The sequence below is a fragment of the Meles meles genome, chromosome 18 (genome assembly GCF_922984935.1).
Source record: "Meles meles chromosome 18, mMelMel3.1 paternal haplotype, whole genome shotgun sequence".
Taxonomy (NCBI): domain Eukaryota; kingdom Metazoa; phylum Chordata; class Mammalia; order Carnivora; family Mustelidae; genus Meles; species Meles meles.
In genome coordinates this window covers 29,636,568-29,659,208 of record NC_060083.1, presented here as the reverse complement: position 1 = coordinate 29,659,208, position 22,641 = coordinate 29,636,568, and the positions used below count along the sequence as shown (strand labels likewise).

The window sequence follows — 22,641 nt, the reverse complement described above, 5'->3', positions numbered from 1 at the left end:
GATATTATCATCTCTACTTTACAGATAAGAAAACTGAACCATTAGAAAAAAATTTAACCATTTTGCATAGTTAATAAATGGGGAAGCTGGGTTTCCATTCTAAGCAGTCTGATTCCAGAATCCATTCTTTTTAAAAATTCATAATGCTGGGCACCTGGGTGGCTCAGTGGGTTAAGCCGCTGCCTTCGGCTCAGGTCATGATCTCAGGGTCCTGGGATCGAGTCCCACATCGGGCTCTCTGCTCAGCAGTGAGCCTGCTTCCCGCAAAAAAAAAAAAAAAAAAAAAAAAAAAAAAAAAAAAAAAAATTCATAATGCTGCAATGATAAGAGCAAGGTTATTGGGAAGACCTAGTGAGATGCCAGTGAGAACATTCTGTAAAGCACGTAGTATTGGGCAAATAATAATTGCTACTACCACTTTTGGAGCCCTAGCATGTGTCCCACAGAGTGTAAAGGAATTTGCATATTTTATTAACATTATAATTAATTGTATTGATATATTAATTATAATTAATAATATTAATTGATTGGATCCTAGGTACTGTTGTAATCTCCCCTAAAGATGAGACAATTAAGGCAAAGAAAGATTGTATGACAATAGGTGGCAGAGCCTGAATTCAGGGGAACTGGTCTGAATTTGTAGCCACCATGCTTAACCACCATGCTGTGCTGCCTCTCACATATTATTGTAAATATGGTTGCTGTGTGCTCCCTACACATGAATTTTGTCACGTAAATCTTCCCACTTACATTGTATGTATCTGAAACTATATGCTTTACCCAGAGTGAATTTATTCCATTTGGAACCAAAAGGAGGTGTCACAAAGCAAAGTGTGTGCTCATGCAAGTGAGGGCTTTCAGGATTGGCCCCTATAAATAACCTGCTTGCTTCCTTAATATAGGCATGTGTTTAAAGATAGAATCCCACATATACTAAATGTCCTTACACATAGGTTGTAATTGGTAAAGGAAATCAAGGAAAAATTCAATTGTGATTTAGGAATGGAAGTATCCAGTTCATTATTATCTAATTTATTACTTCTTAAATAAAAAATTCCAACATTATATCCTTTTCTGAAGAATTACAGCTTGTGAAATAGTCAGAGACATTTTTAAAACCCCTAAATCGGAATCCATTGCTTAGTGGAAATAGAGAGATATGAGCTCCAAACACCCTGATTTTGGTGGGGTTAGGTGAGAAAACAGAGTGATTTCATTTTAGTGCTGGTTTTTAACGTTTAATTTCCTTTTATAAAAGTAGTTTGACCTTTGTGGAACATGGAAAATATAAAAAGACTGAAAAAAAAAAAAAAAGCCCAGGTTTCTTTCCCATCCCTCCAGAACCATCTTCTCCAAAGGATCTCTAGACCAGACCACCTGCTTTAGCATTACTCAGCTATATTCAGATGGAGACATATCAGATGTAGAGGCTTCTGTCTTCTCACAGCAAAAATGCAAAGTGAATCTCCTGCTTGAGAAGCCTGCAGGATAATGTCCTAGAACTCTATACTTGGCATAATATGGCATATTTACCTAACAGCTTGCTATGTGCCTAATATGTGAAGTTCCCTTTCATGGCTGTTTGTTTCTGTTGGACTGTATGTGTTAAAAATAATATAAGGTCAAATTCCATAGAAAAGCATGGTTTTGATTGAATTTCCAGTCTCAAACTCTGGACCTAAGCCAGTAGAATCTGGGAATGTGGCAAGGATAGTATGTCTTACATTGCAACACTCAAAAGTGACTACTTAGGTTGATTAACTAGTACTAAGGATAGGTTTGGAAAGATACTTCAACCAGACTAATTAGCAAGCAGTTAGATGTGACAGAAAAGTGAGTAAAATATATGCCACCTTTCTGGTAGGGGGTTCAAAGAATGCACTGGGAAAAGATGGAAATAAGTAAGATATATGCTGGAGCCATATAGAGAGAAAAATTAGCTCCATTGCATGACTCATGCTGTTTAAAAATAGAACTGATAGCTCTTAAACAGGATTTGAGTTAGACTAAGAGCTTGACCCCGAAATATATGTATTTAGTTACATAATTTTTGATGCAATTTATTATAGCAATGTTGCCTTTAAGCTCATTTTAAGGTTCAAATTAAGATATGAAATCTTAAAAAAAAAAGCCGTATGATGTCCCCAAAACTGTATTAGTCTAAATTTAAACCTGAAAGGATCAGTTTCTTATCTTTTTCATTTCCTTTGCAAAATACCCAGTAAAACACATGTACTTATGTTGCCCCTTTTTGGAATTAACAGTGGAATGAAACGGAATTAATTATCTGCCCAAGAATACCACCTTTAAAAAGTGGATTGTGATTTTAATTAGCAATAATCGCGCCTCGGATAAACCTCATTGGCTACGATACTGCCACTGCGCAAAGCTTGGATTGTGATTTTAGATGGTGGCTTCTCTTATATGGTTCAAACAATTAAAATTTTAACCATTACTTGGCCACCCTCATACTCAATTTTCTTCTCTTGGATTTTGGTTCTCACTTATATTTCTACTCTGAAACACCTTCTTTCAGTCATCTGCCTGGAATGCCTTTCTTGACTTTTTAGCTTAATGAAATCCTATTCATCTTTCAAGGAATATTATCTCCTGCAGAAATTCTTCTCTGTTTCTTACCATTCATTCTTCCCAAACAAAATTATTCCCCCTGCTCTATGGTTCTGGTACTACTTCTATTCCCATACTTGAAATATCATATTACAGTTAGTATGTATATGTCATTCTCCCAAACTTATCTGTAAGGCATTTGAGGGCAGGAACTATCTTATTTATCCTAGAACTTCTACTCTTCATGAGAAAGAAATTAACATGAAGTCTTGCACACTGTCAACAATTAATGTTTTCTAAACCAAAGTATATTCAGAGCAGGAATTCTACTTTAAATGTTGGGGAGGTTGAAGGGGCACTTGGAAGCATTCTTCCAAACATTCTTTGTTATTGAACTAGGCTTCTTATTTGCCCATATTCTCCACAATGTAAATATGAATTTCCCTCTTAAATCTGCAAATATGTTTACCAATTGTTCTCCTTATGAGATTGAACATGTTACTTTGGATCTATTTATTTATGCATAAAGTATGTGTTGACCACCCACTATGGCATTGCTGAAATTTTCATCCACATTAACTCCTCATTTTTCTCAAATGCTGATAAGTAATAATGTCCACTACAACCATTGTTTGTGTAGCATTTCATAGCTTACAAAATACTTTCACGGTCATCATTTCATTATGTTTTCCAAAATGTATGAACTGGATAGTATGATCTCAACGTTTAAGACTTTTCTTAGATTTGCAGCTGCCTTCATGAAAGAATGTTTTTGTTTAACCGCATCTAATTATAACATTTAAGATCTGTAAGGGACCTTAATGATCAAATCCTGACATTTCCTCTTACAGATAAGTAAAATGATTATTGGACTGGTGAAGTGACTTCTCTGTCACATATTCTTTTTTTTTTTTTTTTTTTTTTTAAGATTTTTTTTTTTATTTTATTTTATTTATTTGACAGAGAGAGAGATTTCAAGTAGGCACAGAGGCAGGCAGAGAGAGTGAGAGGGAAGCAGGCTCCCTGCCGAGCAGAGAGCCCGATGCGGGACTCGATCCCAGGACCCTGAGATCATGACCTGAGCCGAAGGCAGCGGCTTAAACCACTGAGCCACCCAGGCGCCCTCTGTCACATATTCTTAATAAGCGGCAGAACCTAAATTGTAATAGAATCTGTCTTCTGAGTCCTAGTTCAATGTTCTAGCCACAAACTACATTACCTCTAGGTAAAAAATTTAAGTACATCACCCTCATTTTTGAGAAATTCTACCTGTTCACTTTTGAGAAGTATCATTTCTGACACGGTTTTGTAAATCTCGCTCTCATCATAGTCTTCTTCCTGGATTTCTACTCTCTTCCTCCTGCTACTATTGGAAGTGGAACTTATGCATACCTCCACCACCACATACAAAAAATATTTCTACGCTATTTTCTCTCTCTAGTAGATTTTATCTGCAGATTTTAAAATTGCCTAGATTTTTTAAAATCTCCTAGCCTTTAGTTGTTTTCAGTGTTCAAATAGCTGGGTAGTTTTAGAGCATTTACTCAAAGTTTTGCTGAGAGACTTGAGGAATGTGATCTCTGGGCACCATTGCCTCGGATTCCTCCATTGCTGAGAACTCAGAGTTTTAAACTGGAATAATTCTTAGAGATACTTGGTCCAATTCCATTGTTTTCCAGATGAGGAAAGTGACTGTGGTGAAAAGAAATGTCCTTAAAGTTATATAGCCTGAATTCGAGTCCAGGGTTCTAACCATGGCCTTTCTGTTACTTGTAGTGCTTCTTGAATGTAAGTAAGTCTCTGAACAAGGACAAGGGCGTCGGCTGAGTACAGAGAAGGAAAAGCAAGGAATATGTGCTGACAAGGTCCCCAAATTTGATCATCCTAAACTGATTAAAAAATATAAACATTTTGAAGATTCTGTTACAATTCTGTAAAAATTGATCTTAATTTGCCACTAAACCTGGAGAAGTCTTCTGAGGGGTCTAGCAAACCTTATCTTCCTATTTCAATTCATCAAATTTTTAGAAGTGTAACCATTTTTTAAAAAATAGGCGAACCATAAGAGACTATGGACTCTGAAAAACAACCTGAGGGTTTTGAAGGGTCAGGGGTGGGAGGTTGGGGCAACCTGAGGGTTTTGAAGGGTCAAGGGTGGGAGGTTGGGGGAACAGGTGGTGGGTAATGGGGAGGGCACGTTTTGCATGGAGCACTGGGTGTTGTGCAAAAAGAATGAATACTGTTACGCTGAAAAAATAAATAAAATGGAAAAAAAATATTTTGTATATTTATTTGAGAGAGAGAGAGAGAATGCCAGAGATAGAGCTCAGAGTTCAGAGGGAGAGGCAGAGGGAGAAGCAGACGCCTGGTTGAGCAGGGAGCCTGACCTGGGGCTCGATTCCAGGACCCCAAGATCATGATCTGAGCTGAAGGCAGACACTTAACTGACTGAGCCACCCCGGAGCCCCTCATTTTTTTTTTTTTCCTTAAGAAAATGATCTTCATGGGCGGCTCAGTTAGTTAAGCATCTGCCTTCGGCTCAGGTCATGATCCTGGGGTCCTAGGATGGAGCCCCATGTCTGGCTTCTTGCTCAGCTGGGAGTCTGCTTCTCCCTCACTCTCTTCCCCTGCTCATGATCACTCTTTCTCTCTCTCTCAAATAAATAAATAAAATCTTAAAAAGAAAGAAAATTATTTTCATGTGAAAATTTCCTAGAATTTTATGCCATTTAATCTTTAAATATAAGCACCATTATCCTTTTCATGGCCCGTTATAGGAGAATACTGATAGTGTCATGACTGAAACTGGCTGAGCTTAAACACAGTATGTGAACCCTTTATAATTTATTAACAAGATTTGAGCAGAGAGGCTGATTTTTGTAAGATTTGGTTCTGTGAGACAGAGTCTTTTGCCTTGATTTAGGATACCCAAATTCAGACTGAAACTTTCCAGACTTGAGAGTGTTCACATTTTTGTAGCTTAATTGTAAATCATCTTTCATTTAGAAGATTTAAAGACAGGCTAAAGACCTAAATCTTTTCAGTCACCTTCCTAACTAGGAAAAAGCCTCTAGATGAGCCTTATTATGTTTTTCCCCCCAATGGATTAGAACAAACAGTTTGATAATGTTCAAATAGAACAAATACCATCACACGAAAAACAACTTTTCCCTCCAAGAGTTAAAAGTAAAATTAGGTGTCATTATAGGGCATTTGGAAGATGTTTGAAAGCAGTCTAGCCCAAGCAGGCCAAACCGCTCAACTGTAATGGGCAGCAAATCAAAACCAGAGTGGTAGGCTTGTTGTTCCCCTATTTGTTTTGCTTCATTCTGCTTGATTATTTTGGCAAAGCTAAGCTGAAACGGCAATGCTCTGAAGTTCTGTAAATTTAAGCTTTTAATTAGGTAAAAGACTCTTTTGCAGCTCTTGTTGAGTGCTCATTTTGTGCTTGGAATGCTTTATTCCATACTTTGGTATGTTTTGAAAAGAGTTGTGGTACTCTGCTGACTCCCTTCAGTAGCCATGAAAACCCTCCGTGGATCCTTTCCGAGTTTTATCTGCTGAGGTGTTGTTCTGTAGGTGCCTGGTGCATTTGAATATCTCTGGAATTTTCTGCCCATTTGTGGTGTTAGAAGAAAGCTGAATTCTGCTTAAAGATTTCCTGCTTAAAATTATTTTTTAATTTAAAAAATTGTGTAATGAGCAGTGCCTGTAAATGATAGGTCTTTCTCAGAAGAGAGTGTTTTCTACTTTTACTTTTTCACAATATTTTCTCAAATGTTTAACTGATTTGCACATGTTTTTATATCCGTGGTTTTATTTATTTTTTTTTAAAGATTTTATTTATTTATTTATTTGACAGATAGAGATCACAAGTAGGGAGAGAGGCAGGCAGAGAGAGAGAGAGGGGAGGAAGCAGGCTCCCCGCCAAGCAGAGAGCCCGATGCAGGGCTCGATCCCAGGACCCTGGGATCATGACCTGAGCGAAAGGCAGAGGCTTTAACCCACTGAGCCACCCAGGCGCCCCTATCCGTGGTTTTAACTAAAAAAATGAAACACAGGAGAAAAAGCCTTGTCAAATGATGGTACACCACCACGGCTGTGTGGTTTTCTTTTAAGAAAAAATTTTATGGTCTTTAAATTGATATTTTTCATTTAGATAAAAAAAAAAGTCTTTAAATAATAAGTCATATGCTAGGGTATTAGAGTCTGTCTTATAAAGACTTATTTAAACAATCTAAAGCTCATAAGGGAAATCTTGATCAAAATCAAATAGGTTAAGTATGTGTGTAGAAACATCAGTCACTGTTAGTGTTTTTTGGTACAGGGAAAATCTCTAAATTGGCTTCCTTCTGAAATAGGAAATATATTGCCTATGAATTAATAGCTACAGTTGGAGGATAGTCTATTTATTTTCAGTTAAAATCCAGGCTTCTTCTTACCTAAAATATAATACGTACCTCCATTCCAGAAAAAACAGCCACCCTTATGATAACGAATCCTAAAAGTATGTGTGTCAATATTCAAATGTCAACAATGTCTACAGAAAAAAATTGCCACCCACCGACAATCTTGCCACACTTACTCTTCTTGTGAAACAGGTGTCTGAACTGATTTGGGAGCTTTGGTTTTATTTTTGTCAGTGTTTAATTTCTTACCATGCAGATGCACTTTGTGTTAAGGGATTTATGTGATTAAGTGGCAAAATGACAAACAAGGTTGTCTGGTGCTCATCTTCCCCCTTTAGTCGACTAATCACCTTTGGATTCTGGGCTCTGTCAGTGAGTGTGTCCCTTACACAAGTAAGCCGCATTTATCAGGCTAAACATTTGATCTGCACATGACCACCTTAGCTGGAGGTGCAGTCCGGGATCAAACTTACAGTTTCGATTTAGGAAGACATTTTGTTGTCCTGGGTTTGGAGGTGGTTTTCTGGGTTAGCGTTAAGGATCTTTCCCCGTGGCTGTGTTGACAGCGCAGTCCTGCCCGTGCACTTCAGCTCAAGTATGTACGTCAATATTCACTGTGGCCAAGATTTAAAGCATCAAGAGAGGCAAACTCGTCAAGACCATATCTTCTCATAGCAGTGAGGTGACTTAGAATTCAGAATCATTTTCTTAGAAACAAAAAGTTCACAGAGAAGGCTTGAGGCTTCGACAAAATCATTGACACCAGTACTATAGTTTGCATATGTCTCACTTGCCCTTGACTTGACTCACAACTTGAGGGATTTGAAGTGATTTAATAGCTTGCTTTTTCTCTCTCTCTCTCCAAGGTGATGATTACTGCCCTGCAGGTACTATCATCCTAGTGTATTAGTGGTAATAATGACTGGGATTTATGTAATACCGTCTTAAGGAAGATTGCAAAGTACTTGATGCTTATTATCTCCTGCCATTGTGTTACCAGCCAGAATTGTTATTTAGAGCGTTCTGGTGGGGGAAACTGAAGCCCGGTATTTAGAGGATTTGTCCCTGGGGCCCACTCATAGGGCAGTGGCATAAACAAGGTTTAGTTCCTTGATTTCCTGATTGTTAACCCACTATTCCTTCATCCAGATTACTACTCCCTCTTCATTTTTCAAAGTGTGTGGGACACATTAGCTTTCCCATTCCACCCTTAGCATAGAAAACAACAAATATCTCCTGGCAATGTGAAAATACGTTTATGCACTAGCTTGAATTTGCATTACAGCATATGGTCCTCTGCATATGGTTTGAGATATCTTTTAACAAAATTTCGTGACAGGATGACCTAACTCTGAGTCATCAAAGGTGAGGCATAGGAACTGTTGCATTTTGTTTGCACAGACTGCCCGAATGTACATGTGGCATGTTGTGAGTGTGATTCGGTGGTGGTGGAGGTGGTGTGAGACTCCTTGGTATTAGGGGCTTCAGTTTCTCTTGTTTTCAACTTATACAGGATTCTTTCCCTTATCAGGCCTATACCAAACCACATATTCACATGTGACTGTAGGAGTTAACTAAACTCTTTTGTAATTCTATTGAATTACTTGTACAAAATGGATTATGCCTTTGGTGTTCTATGTGTACAACCAAACCCTCTAAAACCCAATTTCTTTGGTCAGTACCAACCCAAATTTGCCTGCCTTTCTTATGGTAAAATGACAATGTGAGGAAGAGAAAAATTTGGTTTGATTTGCATTTGGCTTGAAAATATATCGTTGATAAAGGACCCCACCTGGTCATATTTTAAAACATAGATAACTCTTACTTTGAAGTGATTATTTAAAGTGTTCTTTTTAAAAAGAGGAGGAAGGAAGAGAAGAGAAAGAGATATGTTGAGCCTTAATTTTGTGTCAGTCTCTGTCATACATGTCTTCATAATTTCTATCTCAAACCTCATAAAACCTGCAAGATAATTATTTTCTCCCATTTTAATAGAAGAGAAAATTGAGAGGTTAAATGATTTGAACAAGTTACTTAGTAATACACTAATAAATGACAGAGCTCAAATTTAAGCTCTGGTGTATCTGATGGTTATCCAAAATATATCTGGAGAGGCGCTTGGGTTAGTTTAAATGTTATCAATGAATATCATGGAAATAATGGAACTAAGTCTCTCTGAAAGAGAAAACTTACTATATAGAGAGAGCCATACCCATGCAGATATTAAATATAAACAGAAAAGAAATATCTTCCAACCTGATAGCTTGTGGCATTGAGAAAATCTTCTCACAAAACCCCAGCTTAAAAAATAATTGCACCATTTAAAAATATTCTGAGATAATTGTGAGGAAATCTAAGGGAAAATGTGTGTTGTAGGCTCAATGGCTTGGCAGAATCAAGTATCTTTTGGATTCAGACTTTGTAGGGGAGTAAACCGCAGGAGAATCTTTAGTGCTTTTAGTCAACGTTTCAGCACCTGGGTAGATTAAAAGAAAAACTACCTGAAAAGAGCAATATTTTTATTGACTATTTTGCATTTCTAGGCACTAATCATTTTATATGGACCTGTTCTCTTTAGAGGCAGGGATGTATGTCAGAAACACTCTCTCCCCTTTCTAAATTAGATAATAAATTATGATTAGATTATAGATTACTTTCAACTCTTAGCATCAATGGATTTAAACTGTGTAAACATTACATTTGTTTGTAATCATGCCTCAGAAAAGCCTCAGAAAACTGCAGTAATCAAACCCAATACTGACTCACAAGCCAGAAGACAGCACTAGGATAGGGGACACCTGAAGGTGAAGAAGCCCCAGGGGGTAAGGGGAGACCTAGATTCAAGTTTATAAGCATTCCTGCATAAACTTTAGCGACAATCTGCGTGCTTCCGAAGATTTCTGAATTTGGGGGAGGCTGTAGATTGCACATGCCTGGTTGATGTTTTTCTGATTTTTTTTTTTTTTCCTGAATGTTTAATCCTAACATTGAAGCCATTCATATTCTCAACAGTAGAGGTCCTCAGTACCATAGTTCTTCAACTAAGATGCTGAAAACTTTTCCCACTCTTGAATTATTTGACTTTATGATTGCTAGTGGAACTTAAATCATTTTATATGTACAATTGTCTACTTTTGTGTCATTAATACACAAAAACATTTTATTCCTAATTTTTTTAGATTGGTTTAAATTTTCACTGTCTTTTGTAACAGCTGAAATAATCTGTCAAACATGTTATTCAGATGGGCAGAGGAATGGGTGAAAGAGGTGATGGGCATTAAAGACTATACTTTTTGGGGTTCCTGGGTGGCTTAGTTAGTTAAACATCTGCCTTTGGCTCAGGTCATGATCTCAGGGTCCTAGGATCGAACTCCACTTCAGGCTCCCTGTTCAGCAGGGAGTCTGTTTCTCCCTCTCTTGCCTGGTCCTGCTCTCTCTCTCACTCTTTCTCTCAAATAACATAAAATAAAATCTTTTAAAAAAGTAAAGAGTACACTAATCATGATGAGCACTGATTGATGTATAGAATTGTTGAATCACTATATTGTACACCTGAAAGTAATATAACCCTGTTTATTAACTATATTGGAATTAAAATTAAAAACTTTAAAAAATGAGTCATTCAACAGTGGGATATTTGAAAAAAATATGTAAGCCATTTTCTTGAAATTCTGAAATAAAAAGACTGAGAAGCTGTTTAGAGAGGATTTTAAAGGTTTTTGAGATGAAGGACAACAACGATTTGTTAGGAAGACTAAAGGGTCAGTTCTGGTTTTCTAAAAACTGCCAATTTATTTATTGTCTATTGTGTTTAGAACTATGGATCTATAAGCTTTGGGAGGGGTTATTTTTTGGCCCTGTCTCAGGAATTTGTATTTTTATTTATTTTTATTAGGATCTTCTGCTATAAACACAATCCACTATGAACATTCCTATTTACCCCTTTTTTTAACCAAAATCTGACATTGTGCTTAACCCCTCCCCATTCATTACTTTTCATAGCTAAGCGATCACTAAATGTTCTCAATTCCACCTCCTATATATTGCTTGTGCCATTTCCCAATTCTTTAGCCCCCACAATCCTCTGTCAGGCCCTAACTTGGCTATTACAACCATCTTCTAATTAATCTAGTTCCAGTCTCTCCTCTTTCTAAACCATTCCTTGCATATTTATGAAACCACCTTTCTGAAATGCCATTTTCCTCCTGAATACTTTCAGTGGTTTGCCATCACTCCTCAATAAAGCCCAAATTTTCTTAGTGTTACCTGCAAATTCTTTTATTACTTCGTCCCTAACTACCTCCTCAGCTTTATTATTTCCTTCTCTCTTCATCACAGCCCCAAACGCATGTTCCAGTCATCCCCTGAACTATTTAGAGCTCTTCAAACGCATCACTTTTTTCAAATTTTCTGCCTTTACATGCTGTCATTTGCTCACGTATTGCCATTTTTTTTCTTTTACTCCTTTTTTTTTAAAGATTTAATTTACTTATTCATTTACTCCTTGTTTGTGTGATAACTCTATCTTTAAGTTACTTTAAGTCCTAACTCTATCTTTAAGATCCAGGCCAAGTGTATTCCACTTTGTAAAACCTTTCCTGAACCTCAGGCAAGGTCAGCCACTACCTTCTTGTGCCAGTACTCTACTGCATATATTCTTCCACTAACACTCTCCACATAGTGTGTTAGTTACTTCTGCTAGACCAGTGGTTCTGGTGGAGAGGGTAAAGAGGGTGCCACGTAGCAATGTTTGGAGACATTTTTTATGGTCACACAGGGGAGGGGGGAATGCTACCGACATCTAGTAACTAGAAGCCAGAGATGCTGCTAAACATTATATAATGCCCAGGACAGCCTCCCACAACAAAGAATTATCCAGTCAAAAAGTCAGTAATACCAAGGTTGAGAAACTCTCCCAGACTGCTGTAAACTTGTATTTTTTTTTTTTTTAACTCTGGATCCTTATAATGTAGAACAATGTCAGGCAAAAATTAAGCAATAAATAAATAGCGGTTCAATGAGTGCAAAATTTCATAGGATTCTCTGAAAGGAATCCATCCAAAGATAAAAAAACAAGATTCTTTGAGAAAATAGCCAACTATAGCCAAATTCAATCCCATTCAAAGATATAATTCGAAATTCACTTTAAAATTCCATTAGTAATGCATAGTGAGGTTGGATTTAAAATCATGATCTGGTTATGTGCCTATTCTCCTCCCAAAAAGTCACAAAAGGTAAGAAAATATACATTAAAAATAAGGAACAGTTCATCAAGTTAGATATTTTAAAGAATCTCTGAAAGAACACAGAGGATAAAAGGAAGGAAATAATCAAAGAAATAAGAGGAGAAAGTTTCCTTGTTTCCGAAAGCCTTCATATTGAAAGGGCCTAATCAAAATTCCAAGTATAGAGAGATTTTAAAAAATCTACAAAGGAATAGATATCAATTTGGCATTAAATGCTTTATTACTAAGGCTGAATGCCAAAAGATAATAAAACAATATCTCGATATATTAAGGGAAAATTATTTTAAAGCTAAAAATCTTATTCCCAGTCAAGTTAACATTTAAATGGAGGGGTATGTGGGTGGCAAAATGAAGACATTTTCACGTACATTAAAACTTGGAAGTTTATCGTCCACAAACCTCTTTAGAGAATTACTAAATGATGTAACTCAGCCCCTCCTCCCTGAAAAGAATTTATAGAAATATAAATGATCAACAAAGCAACAAAACCTAAAGTATTTCTAATAGTGTTCATAAATAATGAAAAACCGATCATTTCAGCATGAGCGATAGGAGGGACAAGATGAAAGGATAGGGGAGTGAATGAATGCTTACTAAGACTCTGGTGTGGTTGGGGTAAGAGCTGTGTTGATAAGTAGACTAACTGATAGGAAAAAAATGATGGAAAAAATTTAAAAATCAATCTAAAAAATGTAAGAGTAACCATCAGAAAAATATTTAGATTCCAAGACAGTAAAGGGAAGAAGAGAACTAAATCAATCCAACAAAAAGCAATACAGAAGAAAAAAGAAACAAAAAGAAATCACAGTAAATAGACAGTATAAAATAAGGTAACAGGGTTGTCTAAATAAACCAGTAATCACAATTAATGTCAATAGATTAAATTCTCCCATTAAAAGATAGAAAATCCAATTGAACTTTGCAAAAATCCTGCCATATGCTATTTACAAGTAACATATATAATATAAAATGATAAAAGTTTAAAATTTAAAAATGGAGAAATATATCCCATATAAATGCTAACAGAAAGTAGATGTAGTAATTTTAATTTCAGACAAAATATTACTTTCAGTTTAAAAAGTGAAAAACTGGGCACCTGGGTGACTTAGATACAAAAACATCTGACTCCTGGTTTTGGCTTAGGTCATGATCTTAGGGTCATTATATTGAGCCCTGTGTTGGGCTCTAGGCAAGGCTCAGTCTGCTTGGGATTCTTTGCCTCTCTCTCTCCCTTCCTGTCTTCCCCTCCCCCCTTTCTCTCCCACCACGTACACACCCTCTCTCTCTCTCTCTCTCAAATAAATAAATAAATAAATAAATAAATAAATAAAATCTTTTTAAAAAGTGAAAAGTACAAAATAAAAAGTGAAAAACAACAAAAGGGACAGAGAAGGATTTTTTAAATATTGATTTAAAAAAAACAATCCACCAAGAAGACACAAGAATTTTGAACTTTTATCTACTAAATACACAGTTTTGAAATATATAATATTAAATAAAAATTGGTAGAAATACAAAGAGAAATTGAAATCCAGAATTAGAGTGGAAAATTCTAATAGCCCACTCTCAGAAATCAGATAATCAAGTACTCCCCACTCTCCCCACACAGAGTTAAAAAATAGAGGATTTAAATTACAGAATTAAGCAAGCCTGTTCTAATGATACATATAGAACATTATATCCAGCAAAGACATAGTGCATCTATTTTCAAACAGCCATGGGGGGGCGCCTAGGTGGCTCGGTGGGTTGGGCCTCTGCCTTCTGCTCAGGTCATGATCTCAGGGTCCTGGGATCAAGCCCGGCATCAGGCTCTCTGCTCAGTGGGGAGCCTGCTTCTCTCTCTCTCTCTCTCTCTCTCTCTGCCTACTTGTGATCTCTGTCTGTTCTGTCTGTCAAATAAATAGATGAAATCTTTAAACAAACAAACAAAGACAGCCATGGGTGATTCTTAGAATTTAGCCATGTATTAAACTAGAAAGGAAATTTTAACAAATACCAGAATAGCAAAAATCTTATATTCTACAACTCTCTGGCCACAATGCAATAAAAATAGTGATAAAGAATTAAACTTAAAGGATTCCACCAACCCAAATTTCTCTGCATGGAAAAAATTAAACATCCTTACTACTATTGTATCAATCACAGACTATTTAGAAATGGAAACCAGTAAACACACAACATTATCAAAATCTAAAGGATTCTGACAAAGGGACATTTGAAGGAAATTTCAAAGCTTTTACTGCATTTATTAGAAAATACAAACATTGGGGCACCTGGATGGCTTAGTCAGTTAAGTGTCCAGATTCTTGATTTTGGTTCAGGTCATGGTCTCAGGGTCTTGAGATCAAGCCCTGCATTTGGCTCCAAACTGAGCTCAGAGTCAGCTTAAGATTCTCTCCCTCCTAGAGTCCTGGGTTTGAGCCCTGCTTCTCCCTCTTCTGCTCCCTCTGCTTGTGTGTTCTCTCTCTCTCTCTGTCAAATAAATAAATAAAATCTTTAAAGAAAAAAAGATTCTCTCTCCTTTGTCCTTTGCCTCCCCCCAACTACTTGTGTCCTTTCTCTCTCTCTTAAAAAAAAAAAAAAATTGAAGATGAATTAATTAAGCATTCAACTATGAGAACTAGGAAAAAAAACAATATAACCCCAAATGGAGGAAATAATTAATCAAGATGAAAGCAGAAATTAACAGGAAGATAAAACTAGTAGACCCAATTAATAAAACCAAAAATTAGAGTTTTTTTAACACTAATAAAATACATGCAAAACTTCAGCAAATCTAATTATCAATAAACGAAAGCACAGATGAAGATATTGGAAAAATTGTACTTACATACCAAAAATTTGAAAATCTAAATTCAATGGGAGGATCCTGGGTGGCTCAGTCAGTTAGGCATCTGCCTTTGGCTCAGGTCATGACGTTAGCCGCGTTGGGCTCCCTGCTCAGCAGAGCACCTGCTTCTCCCTCTCCCTCTGACCCTGCCCTTCACACTTGTGCTTTCTCTCTCTCTCTCTCAAATAAAATCTTCTAAAAAAATCAAAATTCAATGGAAAATTTCTAGAAAAGTGTAACTTAGTAAAATCTATTCCACAAGGTAAACAGTTTAATGTACTAAAAATAAGAGAAATTTTAAAAGTGGGAAGAAGTTGGGGTACGTGGGTGTCCCAGTTGCTTAAGTGCCTGACTTTGGCTCAGGTCATGATCTCAGGGTCCTGGGATCGAGCCCCACAATGGGTTGTGCGCTTACAGCCAGGCATAAGCTTGTCCCTCTGCCCCTCACCCCTGTTCATGCTGTCTCGCTTTCAAATAAATAGATAAAATCTTAAAAAAAAAAAAGTGGAAGAGGTGTTCCTCTGAGAAAGCATCAAGCCTAGTTTTTGTTTTTTTTTAATTTATTTTTTATTTTTTTATAAACATATAATGTATTTTCTAGTTTCTGTTTTTAACAGATGAATTCTATCAAGCTTAAGGTATAACTGTTTCTTTTGTTAGCTAAAATACTCCAGAACATAAAGAATGAACTAAAGCTTTCTGACTCAACCTCCAAGCTTGAAACCAAATCTAGACAAGGGCAGCATGCATTTAGATATAGAAATAGACCAATGTCATTTGTAAAAGATTCAAAAATTTAAATAATATAATGCACAAATCAAGTCCAGTGATGTATTAAAAGATAAATGCATTATGTCTAATTAAGATTTATCTCAGGAATGCAGAGATGATTTAATAGTCTATAAATTATCAGATTAACAGAGGAAAAATCAGTAATATAACAGTCTCCAGCTCAAAAAAGAACATTTAATGTAACTTATAGCTCTAGTCTTCATTACATCACACATAAAAAAGCAACAATTTTTAGTAAACTAGGAATAGAAGTAAATTTCCTTAACTTGACAAAGTTCATCTGTCCAAAATCTATAGCAAACACGTAAACATTCCCTTCAAAATCTGGGACAAGAGAGGATGCCCAGTATAACTACTTCTTAATGGTACTGAAAGCCAATGCAATATGAAAAGGAAAAGGAATGGGAATTATAAATACTGGAAACAAAGACAACAGTGTCATTGTTTGTGGACCACATGGTAGTCTGCTTAGAAAAATCAACAGCTCTAAAAACTGTTAAGAAAATTTAGCAAAGTAGCTACCTAAAGATCAATATAGAAAAATCAGTGGATTTTTTAATATCCCAGCAATTACATGAAATAGATAAATTCCTAGGAATAAACCTAACAAGAAATCTGAAGGACCTATATTAACTACTAAACTTCAATGAATGCCATAAAAGGAGATTCAGTGGAGATAAATACCATGTTCTTGCATTGGCCGACCCAACATTGTAAAGATGTCAGTTCTTCTCAAATTGCCCATAAGTTTAGTGCAATCCTAATCAAAATCCTAGTAAGTTTTTTTCATGGAACTTGACAAGCTGATTCTCAATTAGGTACTGAAGAGAAACTGAATGAGACTGTAGAGAACTATTTGATACAAAGTAATGAAAGAGGAATTGCCCTACCAGATACACTATATGCTTATGATAATTAACACATTATGACACTGGTACAAGAATGAGCAAACGTAGGGCTCAGAAGCAGATACATTCACATGCATAAACTTAATTTATGCAAACAATGGTATTTTAAATGAGTGAGAAAATACTGTTGGGGTAATTAATTGTCAATTTAGAAAAATAAAACAAAATCATATCACAATCTCACATCAAAATCATAATCTAAATAGATTAGAAAGCTAAATATAAAAAATACATATCAGGAAAAATATAAAAGAATATTTAAAATTTGATCTATAGAAGACTTTCCAAAGCATTATGAAAAATCTAGAATCCATAAAATAGATTGGCAGTCAGTAAATAGTTTATACAACTGAAAACACATTAAGTTTTTCTTTAAATGACATGAGTTATAAACTTTTATAAAAACTTTTGTACTGTAAGGGCGCCTGGGTGGTTCAGCTGGTTAAGCATCTGCCTTTAGCTCAGGTCATGATATCAGGGTCCTGGGATGGAAACCTATGTTGGGTTCTGCCACTGGGCTCTGCACTCAGCAGGGAGTCTGCTTAAGAGTCTCTTTCATGCCCTCTCCCTCTGCCTCTCCTCTCTTGCTTGTGCACCTTATCTCTGTTTCGCAAATGAATGATAAAATCTTTTTAAAAAATGTATTAAAAACCCTTTTGAACTGTATACTCACCATATGTAAATTATACCTCGATTTTTAAATTTTTTAATTAAAAAAATTTTAATTAATTTATTTTTTAAAAGATTTTATTTATTTATTTGACAGAGAGAGATCACAGGTAGATAGAGAGGCAGGCAGAGAGAGAGAGAGGGAAGCAGGCTCCCCACTGAGCAGAGAGCCCGATGCGGGACTCGATCCCAGGACCTGAGATCATGGCATGAGCCGAAGGCAGCGGCTTAACCCACTGAGCCACCCAGGCGCCCCTAAATTTATATTTTTAAAGATTTTAGTTATTTGACAGATAGCACAAGCAGGGGGAGCAGCAGAGGGAGAGGAAGAAATAGGTTCCCTGGTAAGCAGGGAGCTGGATGCAGAATTCGATCCTAGGACCCTGAGATCATGACCTGAGCTAAAGTCAGATATTTAACCCACTGATCCACCCAGGTGCCTCTTCCTCAGATTTGTTTTTTTACCTTCCTCAGTTTTTTTTCTAAGGAAAGGAAAAACTGTCAGGGAGAAAAATAAACAAATATTACAAATTATTATAAATAAATAAACATTCAAAATATAAAGAATACTACAAAGCAATGAAAGAAATTATAAACCAAGAGTGAAAAGGGCAATTGACAGAAGTAAAAATGACCTAGTAACATCTGGCAAGATGTTCAAATGCACTAGAGATCAGGAAAAGGCCAACATAAGCAACAATGGATGCCACTTTTGCTCATCTGACTGCCCAAAACAAAAAGATAGGTAATATCCACAGTTAATGAATGAAACCAGCAGCCACTCATGTGAATCCCTGAGAACTCTGGAGCTTGAGAGGTGACTTGAAGTTCTCAACAACTATTCTCAACAATGTTTCACTTGTTTTTTTGCTTTTTGCTTTTTATCCTAGATAAATATTTGCACCATGTATATATGCTGAAATAGGTATGAGCATGTTTACGAAAGCATTGTTTACAATAGGAAAAAGAGAAATAGCATAAATATTAACGGAGCTGACTGAGTAGACGATGGTTCAATAGATTCATGGAATACAATGCTATTTATAAGCAAAATAAAAATATGCACATATGTAAGATATAAATATGTAGAAAAATGGTCACAAAGGATACAGGAAACCAGCAATAGTAGTTACAACCTAGAAAGGAAATAGAATTGGGAATAGGGATGGGAAGGAAGAATAATTTTCAGTATTATGTGACTACTTACATATTTTTTAAAATTTCATGAGAATATATTTCTTGTATAGACAATTTAAAATTTACATCAATGAAATGACATTCTTATAACAAAAGCAATACATGTTTATGGTAGAAAACTTAAAAATTCAGAGAAGGAAAATAGGAGAATAAAATTAGTCTGTAACCCAGGAATAACCACTATTAACATTTTGATGCATAACCTGTAAATTATTTTTACTCACGTATATGCATATTTCTTCAGACTACATTCCTAAATTGCTGGAGGTGTAGATACTGGGTCAGATACAATACACATTTTGTAGGCCTTTGAAATGTATTTCCCCAAGCCTTTCAGAAACTACTATTTAATGCCCCCCAGCAGTGCACGAGAGTACCAGGCTCCAGGACCCTAACCAACACTGGATATTGTAATTTTTTAAAATATAAATTTGATAAGTAAAGTCTGACGTTTTATGTTTACTCCTTGATTATGAATAAAGTTTAGTATTAGTGATATTAACCCTTTGATAGTATGTTGCAAATATACATAAACTTTTTAGCCCCCAAGCCATAAACAGAGATTACATTTGATTGCCTTTAGAGCTCTCAGTAATATTTGTTGTTTAAACATGCTATTAAGAATGTATTATGTAGTGTGTGTGTGTGTGAGAGAGAGAGAGATAGAGGGAGAGAGAGAGAGAGAGAGAGAGATACATGACTCTACATAGAAAAATAACATCACGTCTTGGCTTGTGATTGACCACATGGTCCCTCATAGAAAAATTAATTTATTTCAATGTTTTTAAAAATCAAAATGTTTTCTGGAAAACTACAGTCTTTGGGAAAGCTTTCTTCATGAGAGATTAAAATCTGTCTTAGACTTTTACATGGATTAAGTTTTAAATTAGCATAGAAGAATAACAAAATGAATCAATTTGATCAAAGAAAAAGTGTCACTAATTATTTAAACAAGACACTTACAACAGGGATTTAAAGGCAAAGAAGCGGATTTCCCTTGCATGTGGATCAAATCAGAAGTATCCCATAATTGACTCTTTACAAGACCCTGCTTCAGTATAATGGACTAGATATTAAAGCTCTAAGTATTTAAAGCTAGTTTCCGTCTTTCTCTAAATGGAGGCCCGCCACTAAGAGCTATTTTACAAGTCTGACACATTAGCTGCATCACGGGGAAATACACTGGCTCTGCTTCTAGGGTCCGGAATTTCAAGTGCTTTCAATAGTTAAATGGTGTGAAATGGGTAACGTTGAAACTGTGAGAAGCAATGAGTGCCTAAAAAATAAAATCCAGATGGGAAGTTGATGAAAAGGGATATAGATACTGTAATGGTTCTTTCAATGAATTGATTCTAAAAAGAACACATGCCTATTTTGTGTGTATGTGTTTTAGCTAACTTCTGTGTGTACATTTTGGGGGGGGGGATCCCTGTAATTTTTCCCATTCTATTATTTAACGTTGTTTGGAAACAAAGGAGCTTTTGTAAACTATTGCTGTCAGATCAAACACAGGAGTAGAGTAAGAGGAGTCATATAAGGAGTATTTTATAACTTTCTTAGAGCAGTAAAGCCAAAAGGGTCAACTCAAGACCACAGCTCTTCCTTACACTGTAATTTTAAACTAACTAACTAACTTTTTCATACTTCGGTATTCCCACTAGGGAATGGAGGTTTTGGTACTTACCATTATAGTACATTATTCAGGGAAGCATAGCGTGCTTTAAAGTATCAAAGTTGTTTTGGTCTCACAGCATCTGTAACAGTTCACATACAAAATAACTCTGAAGAAGCATTACAGGGTCATGAAAAGGGTTTTAATATTTGACTAGATGTGGATTCAAATCCCGTATTTCCCACTTAGTAAATGCATGATGTGGATCCAATTACTTAATCTCTCCGAGCCTCCCTGTCCTCAGTTACAAAACAGGAATAGTAGTCATATTATTAGGGATGTTAAAGGAATTACACCATTCAGTGTCTGAAAAGCCTGAAGCAGAGTGGCTAACTGGGAAACCCTCAAATTCATAGCCTTTACTATTCATAGTAAAAGCTTGTGTTTGAATTAATTTTCCTATAATTTTTCTTCCCAATAATCAAAATAAAGACTAATTAGTACCAAAAAGAGGTCCTATTTTGATACTCAAATATGGGCTACTCTTTCTCTTGCACAGAATACAGAATATTGAAAAAATATATATTTGCTTCTACCATCCAATATAATGAATGGAATCGAGCCAAAGCAATACCCTCAGAGTGTTTTTTTTTAAGGTTCTAGCTTCATATCTGATCAACACAACCGCAAGAAACCAGCAGCTCTGAGGTACTGCAGTGTTCCATTAGAGTGAGAGCCACACTGGCCAGTGAAGGGGGAGAGCTCCGTTTGGCAGGAACTAACTACTCATAAGTGAAAGGTGCTGGAGGAGTCAGGATAGGGATCTGGCTCTGACTCCAGTTAAAGCTCTCCATATTTTCATTACCTACTGCATTTTTATGGTTGAGACCTTGGCTATAGTAAACTCCAGATTGAATAGATGCCTCAAAATATACTTCTGAGCCCAGCATTTTGCCTTAAATAACAGTCAAGTTGCCTGCAGATGGATTTTTTTGAAATGGGGCATAGAAAAGATTTAAAAAAAAAAAATGTCAGGCATCAAGCAGCCTCACAAATCATTTTTACGTGGCTTCCTGGACCTTTGTCTTTAACAAATCCTTTAAGGGGGGATTGACTCATTTGTGTATTTCTTCAAAGGAAGGATTTTGCAGGTAGCTCTTCATGAGGCCTGCCACCTTCTGGGATTTGGGAGAAAGAGAGTTTTAAAAGAGTAGAGATGTTTACTCTTGAGAAGTCATTGTTTGGTCCCTGCCTCCATTAGCTCACTAACTAAACCGCTGGCAATCTCTGGAGTAAAGTATGTGTCTGTGGAGGCCTGTGGTCCTCAGACTATAGACTGGAGACCCCAGGACTGAGCCAGAGACAGAGCGGGGATGTTTCAGAATCTCATTAGCATTTTAATAAATGGACATGGGTACCGTGTCAACCTAGGAGCTTCTTTTATAGATACAAATTTTGTTGTAGGTCTGTTTTGAAAGCAAAACCAGTTAAACAAGGTGAAATTATTTTTTGTCCCTTCATGTTGGGTTTTTGAAATAAAATCATATATGTGATTTAGATGGCGTGTGCCTCTAACTAAGTTAAAACATAAGCAAATCTACTTAGCCAAAAACCCAAATTTATTCTCATTTTATTAGGCAGGTGGTGTACATATTAGGTGATTTCCCTCTCGGGTTTTACATTTATTTCATGTGTTTTTCTCCAAAGAACAGGAGTTATTCTGTCAAAAGTGGGGAGGTGAAACCTCGGTTAAGGGGATACTGCAAATTCTACCCTTTCAGCAGAAGTAATTTATAGTTTCATAATATTCCAGAGTTTCTCTTTGTCTTTTCCATGACAATTTACGACCGAGGTATTTTCTGTTTCCCTTACTCCTTGCTACAAGCCTGAACAAATAAACTATGTGCATATCGGGTCTGTTTCCCCATGCTCATTTCCAGGTATCATTATTTTTTTCTTTCCCTGACCTCAGGTGACATAAACTGGATTCTGCAATGCATTATTTTAATTCAGAAGGTGTGTAATGTGAAACTTAACTAGTGGGAATGAGCTTTTGTGTTATTTTGTCTAAAACTATTCTTTAGAGCAATCCAATTGTTAAAATCCAATATTTGGAATATAGAAAAAATGTTTTGGCTGCCTAGAGAATATATGTAATTTAGATATTTGATTTTTGGTATACAGTTATATATATATATATAATACTTGGTATACTGTGTGTGTGTGTGTGTGTGTGTGTAAAATCTTGTGTATACCTAAAGAATGACTTTTTCAGGCATTTGCCCTTGAGTTTTTATAAAGTTTATTATGAAACTATATTACATATATATCACATATATATTACATATATAAAACTGTAAAAACAATAATACAGCAAACACCTCTCTACTCACTGCCTAACTTAAGAAAT

At 36.0% G+C, this 22,641-nt stretch overlaps 2 pseudogenes; both read right to left on the bottom strand.

Moving 5' to 3' along the window:
- LOC123930037 overlaps positions 1-22,641 on the bottom strand; it is a 158,352-nt pseudogene that overhangs the window by 93,140 nt on the left and 42,571 nt on the right.
- LOC123930304 lies at positions 2,277-2,391 on the bottom strand (annotated as a pseudogene).